This window comes from Vombatus ursinus, unplaced genomic scaffold (genome assembly GCF_900497805.2).
Source record: "Vombatus ursinus unplaced genomic scaffold, bare-nosed wombat genome assembly UNPS02006770.1, whole genome shotgun sequence".
Lineage (NCBI taxonomy): Eukaryota > Metazoa > Chordata > Mammalia > Diprotodontia > Vombatidae > Vombatus > Vombatus ursinus.
In genome coordinates this window covers 1-11,885 of record NW_020946548.1, presented here as the reverse complement: position 1 = coordinate 11,885, position 11,885 = coordinate 1, and the positions used below count along the sequence as shown (strand labels likewise).

Below are 11,885 nucleotides of genomic sequence, written 5' to 3'. Positions count from 1 at the left end.
TTTATCTCCTTTCCCAAATTCCATGATCTGTACTTCTTACTTTACCTCAATGGTCATTGCACAAGCTATTGGACAAGCTATTGTCTGATACATTCCGCCCTTTCATAGTCAACTTTCTAGAAAAAAAGTCCTTTACATTCTGCCTCTACGTCTTTATTTCCCATTCTTTTCTCAGTCTCTTGCAATCTGGGTTTCATCCCCACTGCTTGACTGAAACTGATCTCTCCAAGATCACCACCAATCTAACTGCTAAATCCAGTCCTCATCCTTCTTGACTTCTTTGCATCATTTGACCATGTTGACCATGCCTTCCTCCTAGGAACTAGTGATTTCTTGGGTGTTGACGATGCTACTTTTCTGGTGCTCCTCCCACCTGTCTGACCACCCCTTGGTGTCTTTCGCTGGGTCATCACTGACATCCTCCTCCCTGTGCACAAGGCTATATTCTAGGACCACTTCTTTGCATACTCTCTTGATAATCTCATCAACTCCCATGGGTTTAAGTATCATCCCAAAGGAGATGACTCCCAAAGCTATATATTCAGCCTTCATTTTTCTCCCGAGCTCCAGTCCTACATCACCAACAGCCTACTGGACATCTCCACCTGGAGGCTCCACATGCTCCTCAAACTCCACATGTCCATAACAGAACTTATTATCTTTTCACCTAAACCCAGCCCTCTTCCTAACATTCCCATATCTGTTAAGGCACCCTTTCAGCCACCTGGATTTACCACATTGGATCATCTTTAACTCTTCACTCTCAAGTCTTATGGATTCTACCTCCAACACATCTATTAAAACCATCCTTTTCTCTCCATTCACAGGGCCACCATCTGACTTCAGGTCTTCATCACCTCTCACCTGCACCATTGCAAAAACCTCTTAGTTGGTTTCTTTGCGTCAAGACTCTCTTTTCCAATATATCCTTCACATAGCTATCAAAGGATGAACAACAACAAATTGATATTCCTAAAAACACAGGTGTTACCATGTTATTCCACTGATCAAGCAGTTTTTTGGTATGCCTTTTCCCCCAATTTTATTGATTGTTTTGTTTTTACATTATAAACATTTACAGATTATGCTCACTTCATGAGAGGTCACTTGAAACAAAGTAAATCACTTAGGTAAAATTAATAATATAGTGACCTCATCTGAAAGTTCATGCAACATTCCATATCTATAGCAACAACTCCATCCCCTGCCCCCATCCCTAACTCTCTTAATCAAGCAGTTTTAATTGTCTCTATAATAATTTACTGAATGACAATCTGGCATTTAAATACAATATGGCTCCAAACTATCTTTCCACATTGATTCCACATTACTTTCCCTCGGTTACTCTTTAAGCCGTAGTGATTGAGTGAACATCAGGTCAAGGGAAGAGACCAATCTTAAGACAGAGATTGTGGTGTCTGTACCTTTTGATTTCAAATGGCATCAAGGGGTGTTAGGAATTCAACAAAAACACAATTGAGGAGTTGTTTCTTCCCAATACCAGGAAAAGTTTCTTCTCTCAGAGACTAGTGACCTTCTAATTTCTCATAGCAATTGTTGCTCTCCTTTTTGGATACTCAATGCAGGGATATCAGCCTTCTAAGCAGCCATTAAAAGCAGTTGTGCCAAAGCACCCACTGGGAATATGGCACCTTCAAAGCACTGTTAACGCTCATGAGCACAGAGCATGTTAGTGGAAGGAGCCCAAGATTGGGACTTAGACTTCAATCCTGGTCCTGTCTCTATCCTCAGTCATCATGTGACCACAGGTAAGTCACTGAGAGGCAATGTGGTAGATCAGGGATATGCTGGTAAATGTTTAACAACCGACCCCCCCAACCATGTACCCATGACCCACTTTTAAATTTAATCTGCATCATTAAATTTCCTTCATCTCTTTCTTAAGTCTGGACAATCAACAAAGCAATAAATCAAACCCTCAATGGCAGCAAAGTTATAACTGGCCCCTGCACCCTTGGGTATAAGGGGCTAGTATACTGGATGTGGAGTCAGGAAGATGTGGTTTCAAATACTACTTCTGACTCCTAGTATTTGTGTGACCCTGGGCAAGTCACTTAACCTTTATGGAACTCAGATTTTTTTTTAATCAATAAAATGGGGCTAATAATACTTGCAGTGCTTACCTCAGAGGTCAGAGGTAAGAATAAATGCAAGTCTCAAAGAGCTAGATGAGTGTCAGCCATTAGGATTCTGATTCACTTCTCTTGGGCACAATTTCCTTATTTTTAAAATGAGAGGAATAGGCTAGATCATGTAGTGGTCTGCTAACCCTTTGGAGCTTCTGGACAACATTCAAAGGGGCTGGTGATAATATTTCTTTAATGGTGCCTTAAGCAATAAAAAACCATAAAGAATATTATGAGTAGTGTGTTAAATTGTTGCTATTAAAAGGGGATCATGGAACAACAACAACAACAAAAAGTACTGGGAACCACTGGGCTAGGTCACCTGCCAGGACCCTGATAGCTCTCAGACGTCATCATTTGATGATGAAATTGCACTCACCTCACAATGATATTGGAGCCTCCTTTGTTATAGTAGAGGTAGTTGTTATAGACAGCATGCCCACAGCCGTGGTAAAGATACCTGAGATGGATGGGCCTATAACTGTTGTTCAGAAGGGAGACTTGGTCCTTAAATTCTTTCACAATGAAGCCTATGAAGAGAGAATGCACAGAAAAGGAGGTCAAGGTGTTTACTCACATTGCCTGCAATGACCATGTGAGCAGTTCAGTTGAAAGATTTAGATTAATAAGGAAGACCAGGGGGTGATAATAGCTAATATTTATATAGTGCTTTACTATATTCCAGGCACCATGCTAAGTGCTCTACAATTATATTCTCATTTCATCCTCACAACAAATCTGAGAGGCAGGTGTTATTATTAAGCCCATTTTATAGATGAAGAAATTGAGGCAAAGAAAGGTTAAGTGACTTGCCCAGATTCACTCAGGTAATAAGTGTCTGAGTTCACATTTGAACATTTGATCCTCTTCCAAGACCACCCAGTGGTCTCTCCTCTGTGTCACTTAGCAAACAGTGAAAACCATGGCATTTGTTTAGATGTAGAAAGCTTAAGTCAACTCCTCTGGCAGAGTCAGAGAGGTACGGCAGAAAGAGCCTGGGTTCAAATCTCAGCATTCTCATTTATTACCTCTATGACCTCTAAAACCACTAAGTATCTCAGTTTCATATTTCTGTTAAATGAGGGGATTGCACTGGGATCTCTAAACTCTTTCCAGCTCTAATTTGTGATCAAAGGATTTAAAATCTTCAATAGATTGACCAGTCAATGGCCTCTGAGGTCCTTTCTCACTCTGAAGTTGTGAGATTTGTTTTATTCTTTTAAAAAAATTAAATATTTTATTAAAAATTTAATATGAAACTTCAAACAACTAAACTTGCTTAGTAACTTTATATTATAAATTTCAGTTTATGAAAGATCATAAAAACTTTTTGGTCACTCTCTATAAGTTCCCATTAGCTAGCTAGCATTAGCTAGGGCTTTAAAGTTTTCAAAGGGCTTGATCTTTGATCCCATCAGGATTCTTTGTTCATGCACTCTTACTCATTTTTCTTCTTAAATGGTACAGTGGGGAGATGGTTCTCTTCACAGTCAGAAAATGTGAATTTGAGTCCCACCCTTGACACTTGCTGACTATGTAACCCTAGGTAAGTCACTTAGCTGCTCAGGCAATTCTCAGAGACTACAAATTGTAGAAGAATTATTGACCTCCACCGATAGTGGGAAATTTTTCTCACCAGAAATTCCCTGCACCAATGAAATCATATACCTCAATGACAACAACAGAGATGGTCACCCACCACATGCATTCTCTTCTTTTTTCATTTTGCATTTTTTCATAAAAGTCTTCTAGTTGGATTTATATTCCTCATTCTTGTTATTCTTAATAGCTTTATTGCATTCTATTACATTAAAGTGCCACAATTCATTTGACCACAAAAATCTTTAACAGGTAGCTCTTTTTCTGTTTTCTTTCAGGGTATATTCCCCATAATTCCATTGTTGGACAAAGAACATGATGATTTTAATAATTTTTACTGTGTCTTATCAGATTTCTTTCCAAAGTTATTGTACAAATTTACAATTCCACCAACAATGAATGAGTGTACCTATGACTTATTTTAAATCAGTCTATCAGGTAACTTTTTTTTAACCTATTAGCATTCTTGAAAGTTTACTTGATGTAATTGAGAAAAGAATATTATTACAAAAAAAACCAAAACAAAACAGAAAGTCTACTTGACTGACAAAAGGACCCTAGGCCTTCATATCTCATCTGATCCCACCTATTTATCCTCTTCCAAGGATCTTTCACCCCTTCCAATTTCTGCCAATGCAAAGACACTCAGAAACCCAAACCCTGCTTGGCTTTCTATATGGACCATATGGACATACACAGAAACTCAGCCAGGACCGTAAAATTTGATCAGCTCATTTTCCTGCAGGTCATCTTCATACTGAAGATGCAATGAGACTGGGAAGCACTGGTTCAAATCATTCAACCAATCAATCAAATTTTGCCAAACACCTCTTTTGTTCAGAGCACTGTGCTAGGCTAGGTACCGTACTATGTGGGAGACTAAGAAGTATCTGATGCATAGTCCCTAACCTCAAGGGGCTCACTATCTAACTGGGGAAAGACAGCAAATGCATGTTGAAAAGAAAACTAACAGTACAAGTGGGTGATAAGTGATAAAAGTGACGGGCTTGCTCTTGGTGGTGATGGGCTGGCTCAGAGGAAGACAATTGTGAATTGAAATGCTCAGGGGAAACTATGAATGACAGCAGATGTAAGCTCATCTTTGAAGTATAGATAGAAATGACATAGGGAGAAGAAGGGGGAAGGATTCTGGCTGGGTTAAAGAGGATGAGCAAAGTTGAGGAAACAGCACAGTTTTAGGTTTATTCAGGGAACAATGAATACAGGAGTCTGCCTGAAGTAGGGAGTACCTATAAAGAAGTCACAAATAGGGTTAGAAAGAAGATTTGAGGTCAGATTATGGAGGTCCCTGAAGCCAGGGTTAGGGAATTTTTACTTTACCCCTGGAACAAAGTTATTAAAAGTTTTGGGGCACCAAAGTTATATAATGAAGGAGCATTTTGAGAAGATTAATCTGGCAGCAGCCTGTGGTATGAACCGAAATAAGGAGAAACTAAAAATAGGAAGATCAGTTAGATAACTATTGCATGAGACATGGAGACATAGCATAGTGCCAAGGAAAGAACCCTGAGCTTGGAATCAAAGGACCTTAGTCTGAATCTTGGCTCTGCCACTTACAATCTGTGTGATGATAGACTAATCTCTTTACATCTTTGGGATCTTTGGGATTCAGCTCCTCATTTGTAAAATGAAGGGGTTGGTTGTACTGAAATCTCTTTAAGTTTTAAATCTATGGATCTCAACTGGGATGTTAACAGTAGAAATGAAAAGGAAGGGACACGTTAAAAAGACTTTACCAAGGAAGAACCAATAGGACTCTCATTCATTCATTCATTCATTCATTTATTCAACAATATTTTTGAGTTCTTACTTTGTGCCAGGTGGGTGTGTGTGGTAGAAAGAAGACTGAGATAAAGAAGACAAAGGCATACCCTTAGAGATTTAAAATTTACTTGGGGGAGATAAGACATAAATATATATGCTTGGTCTGATATTTAGATGGGTTTCTCTATCATCTCTACTCAGAAGGCTCATAAAACTACATAACTAGCCCTAGTCTCTCTTGTGCTATAGCCCAGCATCACCAGCTACTTACAGGACATTTCAAGCTAAATGTTCCAAAAGACATCTCCATCTCAGCATATCTAAAACAGAGTCTAATATCTGCCAAACTTCCTTAATTCTGGCTAGGGTACCACCATTCTTCCAATCCCCTAAACTCTTTGACTCCTCACATTTCTTCATTCCACATAACCAATTAATGAACAACCCTTGCTGTTTCTACCACTGCAGTGTCTTTGCATCTGACCCCTTTTATCCACTTACACAGTCACCATCTTAATCTAAGCCCTTATAACCTTTCACTTAAACTACTACAATGACTTCCTAATTGGTCTTCCTACCTCAAGTCTCTCCACACTCCAGCCCATCCTTCCCATAGCTCCCAAGGTTATTTTTCTTAAGCACAGATGTGACTTTGTTAGGTTCCTACTAATAAACTCCAAAGTGTCTGTATTGTCCCTAGGATAAAACATGGATTTCCACATTTTAAAGCCTTTCAGAACATGTCGCCAACATATCTTTCTAACCTCATTATACATTGCTCCTCTATGGTCCAGCCAAACTGATCTTCGCTCTGTTTCTCACACAGAACCCTCCAGCTCCCATCTCTATGTCTTTGCATTGGACATTTCCCATGCCTGGAATTCACTCCCTCTTCTCTTTGGCCCCAGAGCATCACTCCCTTCAAGACAAAACTCAGGTGCTACCTTCTATATAAAGCTTTTCCTGATCCCCCAATTCCTAATGCCTTCTTTCCCTAATTACTTTGTACCTATCTTATATTTATTTTATAATTATTCTCATATGCTTATATGCATACATGTAATGGTGGGATGACCAATAGAAGTCCAGTCTTTTAAGCTTGTGTAATCTGTTCTGCCTGGTATGAACCCATGTGGTTGCATGGAGTGCCTGCTTCCAGAAATTTATGACAGTGTGTGAAGGTGGGCTCTGCCCTCTATTTTAGAACATGTGTAGGTATTCTGTGACTTTCCTGTCTGTTTACTACATAGTAATAACAAACATTTTTAATTGGTTGTGGAGTCAGAACTGAATATTCACCCAAAAGGCACCAAAGAAGGAATTCTCTCTTTCCTGATGGCAATCAAGTGAAGAAATACTGTAAATTTCTAGGTGGAGAGAGAGGCCTAAGGCCATCATCTCTACATCTGGACTGCTACATGGTCCATGCATGCATAACTTTGCTGTTTCTTCTGTGAGGTAGCTGGTAGACCAGTGGATAGAGCACTGAATCTGGAGTCAGGAAGACCTGAGTTTAAATCTTGTCTCAGAAATTTACTAGCTGTGTGACCCTAGACAAGTCACTTAACCTCTGTTTATTTCAGTTTCCACAACTGTAAAATGGGGGTAATAATACTACCTACCTTGCAGGGCTGTTGTGAGGATAAAATGAGATAATATTTGTAAAAAGCACTTAGCACAGTCCTTGGAACATGGTAGATGTTATGTAAGTACTTATTCCCTTCTCTTTTTGTGTTGTATTTATTCTTTCCTGATCTTAGGTGTAGAACTATGAAAAACAAAATGATCTTCTGAACTTCCAATGCTGGAAGAACCAGCAGAGTTTGCCAACAAGCCCAACGAGGAGCGAGCCTTTGTGGGTGACCTACTTAACACAATCCAGTAGTAGATAAACCTGGGAGCCAAGATGCCATGTTCAACAAACAAGGGAGTCACTTATCTATTGTACCTGAAAATGAACTTGATGAAGGGAGGAATATTCTTAGCAGCTACTTTAAATTTGAGTCTACTCTCCCCAGAGATTGAGGAAGGAGAAGGGACAGTGCACTCCTGGTTTGGGAGGATGTGTTTATACTTTTTATATCTTCCCCGTAAAAACACTTCTGTAAATGTTACTTGATATTATTTGGCTATCAGTAATATCAAGGAGATGGGTAACAGGTTAAATGATATTGGAGTGCTAATTACTGGCATTGATACTGGGGGAAATATGCCAGAAGAGAACTTGAGCTGATAGCATTAGAAGAACCCTTCTGCCTCTCCGGTGTACCCCTAGAACCCTGATGAGGAGATGTAATCAGTCTTGTTCTGAGGACCTGGCCTGCTAGTACACATGAGGGTTGGGAGAGTAAATCCAGAGTCTAACTCCATACATATTAACTGCCTCAATAGAAAGTAGCTCCTTGAAGGCAAGGATTGTTTCTTAATTTTTATCCCTAGTGGATAGCATAAGCAATCAATCAATCAATAAACTTACAATATGCCAGGCACTGTGCTAAGTGGTAGGGATACAAATAAAGGCAAAAGACAGTCCCTGACCTCAAAGAACTTACACTCTAATAGCATAGTGTACTAGGGTACATTATAGGTGCTTAATAAATACTTATTAAATGATCAGTTTATTGATTGATTGAGATAGATCTGTCATCTCATTGGAGGAAAGTCACCCTTCACCATTGCAGATTGCTACTAATCTATGTTTTCTCCAGCTGTGGGATTCTCGTCCAAGACCTTCCATAACACCTTCATGGAGAAAAACAACAAAAACTCTTATTTATATACTGCTTTAAGGTTTACAAAATGCTTTCCTCACAGCAACCCTTTGAGACAGCCATTGCAAGAAAAAACTGACCTTCTTTTCTAGTCAGTTATGCTTCTGAAAACCAACTCCCTCTTTTTATTAAACAACTGTTAAAAAAAATCAGTAAGGGTTTTAAACAGAGATAGAAAGTAGTTTAACAGCATAGTTGGAAGACAGATGTTTATCCATTTGGCTGGCATTGATACCTGAGAAATGTTCAGTCACCCAAATTCGTTCATCACTCTTATTTACTGATTCTTTCATCCAAGTTCCAAATGTATCCTTAACTTTTATCACCTGGGTGGGACTTCCAATAGATGCAATGATGCATTCTGCCAAAAAAGCAAAAGGGAGTATTACTATCATCTATGACCTTGAGGCATCATCTTTCTGAATTTCAGAACAGGGAACACAGAATCTGTTACCAGATTTCGGAGAATGGTGTTCACTGGCTTTCTCATCTGGTTTTCCTGCCAGTGTGTCATCATTTGGTACTGCACATGCATCACCTAAAGAGTTTAAAAAAATACAGCTAATGTAGTAGGTTCCCATTTTAATATAGTATTTGGGGAATCAGACTAGCACCTCCCTTTAGTACATTGAGCCTTTGGGGGAATGGAGCTATTAGACTGTGTTATAGGGGCAAGATTTGATTGGTGGGATATAAATCTGGGTTATGAGCCAATGAGATTCAGTTCCCAGGGAGAAGCTCCAGATTGCAATCAGAAGACCTAGGGTTCTGAACCTAGCTCTGCTGCTCACTCCCACTGGGACTTTGGAGAAATCATGTCACTTCTCTGGGTTTTGGTTTCCTCATCTGTGAAAGGACTGGGACTTTGGAGAAATCATGTCACTTCTCTGGGTTTTGGTTTCCTCATCTGTAAAAGGACTGGGACTTTGGAGAAATCATGTCACTTCTCTGGGTTTTGGTTTCCTCATCTGTAAAAGGAGGAGGTTAGGTTAGATGGCATCTTTTGAATTCTAAAATCCTACAATACTAAGTTTTATTGGAGCAGGAGCTATCCTGTTTTTAGCTAAACAAGGGAAAAGGTCTTGGTCTCTAATCATAAAACGATGTCACTTCCTTCATGAAGCCTTCTCTTTAGCTTCCTCCTTACAACCAAGGGAATGTAATCTTTCCTTCAATTCAATTTATATACTTACTGACCTCACTCCTAAAATTTCCCATAGCGCTCTTTCTCCTACTTCTCTCACTCTTCCTACTATCATAGCTATGGTCTTGTCCTTCTTTCCCTTCCCATCAGATTGTAGAGTTCTTGAAGGCAAAGCTTGAGTTACATTTGTTTTTCTATCCCCAGCACTTAGCAGGCATGCCTCATCCACAGTAGTTGTTTCATAAATTATTGCTGAATGGAATGAGGGTGTTGTTCTTCTGAACCACAGATCAGTTAGGCTTGCCCAGCATCCTGACAACTGGGGCCATCCAATGAGCCAGTCAGGCTTCTATCATCTGTCACTGCTTGGTGTGTTACTGGGGAAGCTGGGTATGACCCTGATGGCCAAGATTTAAAATAGAGAAAGAGAGAGAGAGACAGAAACAGCTAGAAAGAGACAGAGAAAATAGTAGGTAGGTAGATGATAATGATGATGAGGTTGAGGTTGATGAGAGACAGAGAGAGAAAGAGGGAGAAACAGAGCCAGAGCCAGAGCCAGAGAAAGAGCCAGAGTCAGAGAGAGACAGAGTGAGAGAGGGAGAGAGGGAGAGAGACAGACAGCTAGCCAGTCTGCCTTTGGAGTGGAATAAAATGAGGTCCTAATGCTTTTTAGGATCTATGCTACATAAAATGGATAAACCCAACCTTGAAACTGGAGCTTCCTCCTCCCCCCATTTTCCCCCTTCCCCTCCCTGTCCCCAGTTTCTAGGTCTTATGCTACAAAGACAAGTTCTCAGAGAAAGAGATGAATTAGTTTAAACTAATGCTTCCAATATTTTCATGATGTTTCCCTATTGTAGGTTCTGTTTTCCCCATCAAATGTTCATTTGGAATGACCCAGGCAGGGGAGGACAAGGGAGTAAGTTAGACCCATATGCAATGATCTTCATGGTGCATAAAATCCTCTGTTTAGTATTTAAAGCTCTTCATAGCCTGGCCCCTTCCTTCCTTTTCAATTTCTTAATTTTTACTTGCTTCCATATACCCTGTGATCTAGGTATACTGGCCTTTTTCAGGCATCCCAGAGAATTTTCAATACACACATGCCTTGGCCTTCTTGCTGTACTTCACACATGAGATACCTCTTACCCCTTGCCTTCATACTGTGCCCCATGCCTGGACTGCATAGGATGTCACTCTCCTGCTCAAACACCTTGAGCGGCTTCCTATCATCCCTAGCCTTCAATGTAAACTCCTGTCATTTAACCTACTACACACTACCTTTCCAACTTTATTTCACATTACTCCCCTTCACACACTCTACATTAAAGCACTTTTCTCCTTATTGTCTGCATAACTCACCAATGCCAGAAAACATGATGAAAAGTGAGTGAGAGTCATTAGAAGGCTTAATGAAGTTCTCTTGGTTCTGAGTCATGGTGGAAAGAAGGGTGCTGTCCTCCCAAATAATCATGCCTCTGACTATCCACTAGGTGATGACTGGATAGGTCTGGGACATAGATGCGATGTGGAGCAGATGAGGAGCCAACTGACTGAGGGACCAGTATACTGGAGAATCCCACCCAAAGGAAGTGGTCTCAGTCTCCAGGCTTCATTAGTTAATACTTCTGTCCACTGTGGAATACTTTCCATTATTTTGAGAAGTGCCATATCAAAACCACTGAAACTAAGAAGGCAAAATAATGTAGTGGAAAGAGAGCTCTGACCCTTGAGTCAGAGCACCAGGTTCAAGTCTCTGCTCTGTTACTTACTACCTGTGTAATTCCAGGCATGTGACTTAACCTTTCTGAGTCTCAATTTCCTCATTTGTAAAGTGAGAGGTTTGGACTTAATGATCTCTAAGCTTCCTTTTACCAATAAGAATTATGAGTCTAAGATATTACGGTAATTCATATCAAAGTAAGTCATTTTCTTGTCCATAAGAAGTGGGGGTTGGACTAAATGATATTCAAATTCCCTTCCAGGGACAAAATTCTTTGTGAAGTACTTCTCTCCTTGAAGACAGCTCTCTGGAGGTTCTGTTGTGACTACCCTGTGGGTTATCGTGCTCTGATCAGCCTTCATCTGGAGCCTTCTTCACTACCACTGGGGCTACTCTCAGTAGCTTTGACCTTAGCCTTGGGCATAAGGCAAGGGAGTATATTAGATCCTGATAATCTTTTTCTGTTACATTGAAGAATCTGTAACCATTGCCATTCCAATCTCTAGTCTCAAGTTGGAGGGAATAGTAATGGGAGGGGAGAAAGAGAGAGAGACAGAAAGGGAGAGAGAGGCAGAAAGACAGACAGACCAAAAGACAGACAGAAAGAGGGAGGGAAGGAGAGGGCAAGAAGGAGAGACACAGACATACACAGAGACAGGCAGAAAGAGGGAGGGAGGGAAGGAGAGAGAGGGAGGGAAGGAAAGAGTGATAAGGAG

The 11,885-nt window shown here is 40.2% G+C and overlaps 1 long non-coding RNA gene across 1 annotated transcript; it reads right to left on the bottom strand.

The window, feature by feature from the left end:
• Positions 1-2,524: 2,524 nt before the first annotated feature.
• Positions 2,525-8,842, bottom strand: LOC114033059. Its single transcript, XR_003567913.1, has 3 exons — positions 8,757-8,842; positions 8,538-8,663; positions 2,525-2,677 (listed from the first exon to the last, which is right to left on the bottom strand). It is a non-coding gene; the product is annotated as an uncharacterized LOC114033059 (long non-coding RNA).
• Positions 8,843-11,885: the final 3,043 nt, after the last annotated feature.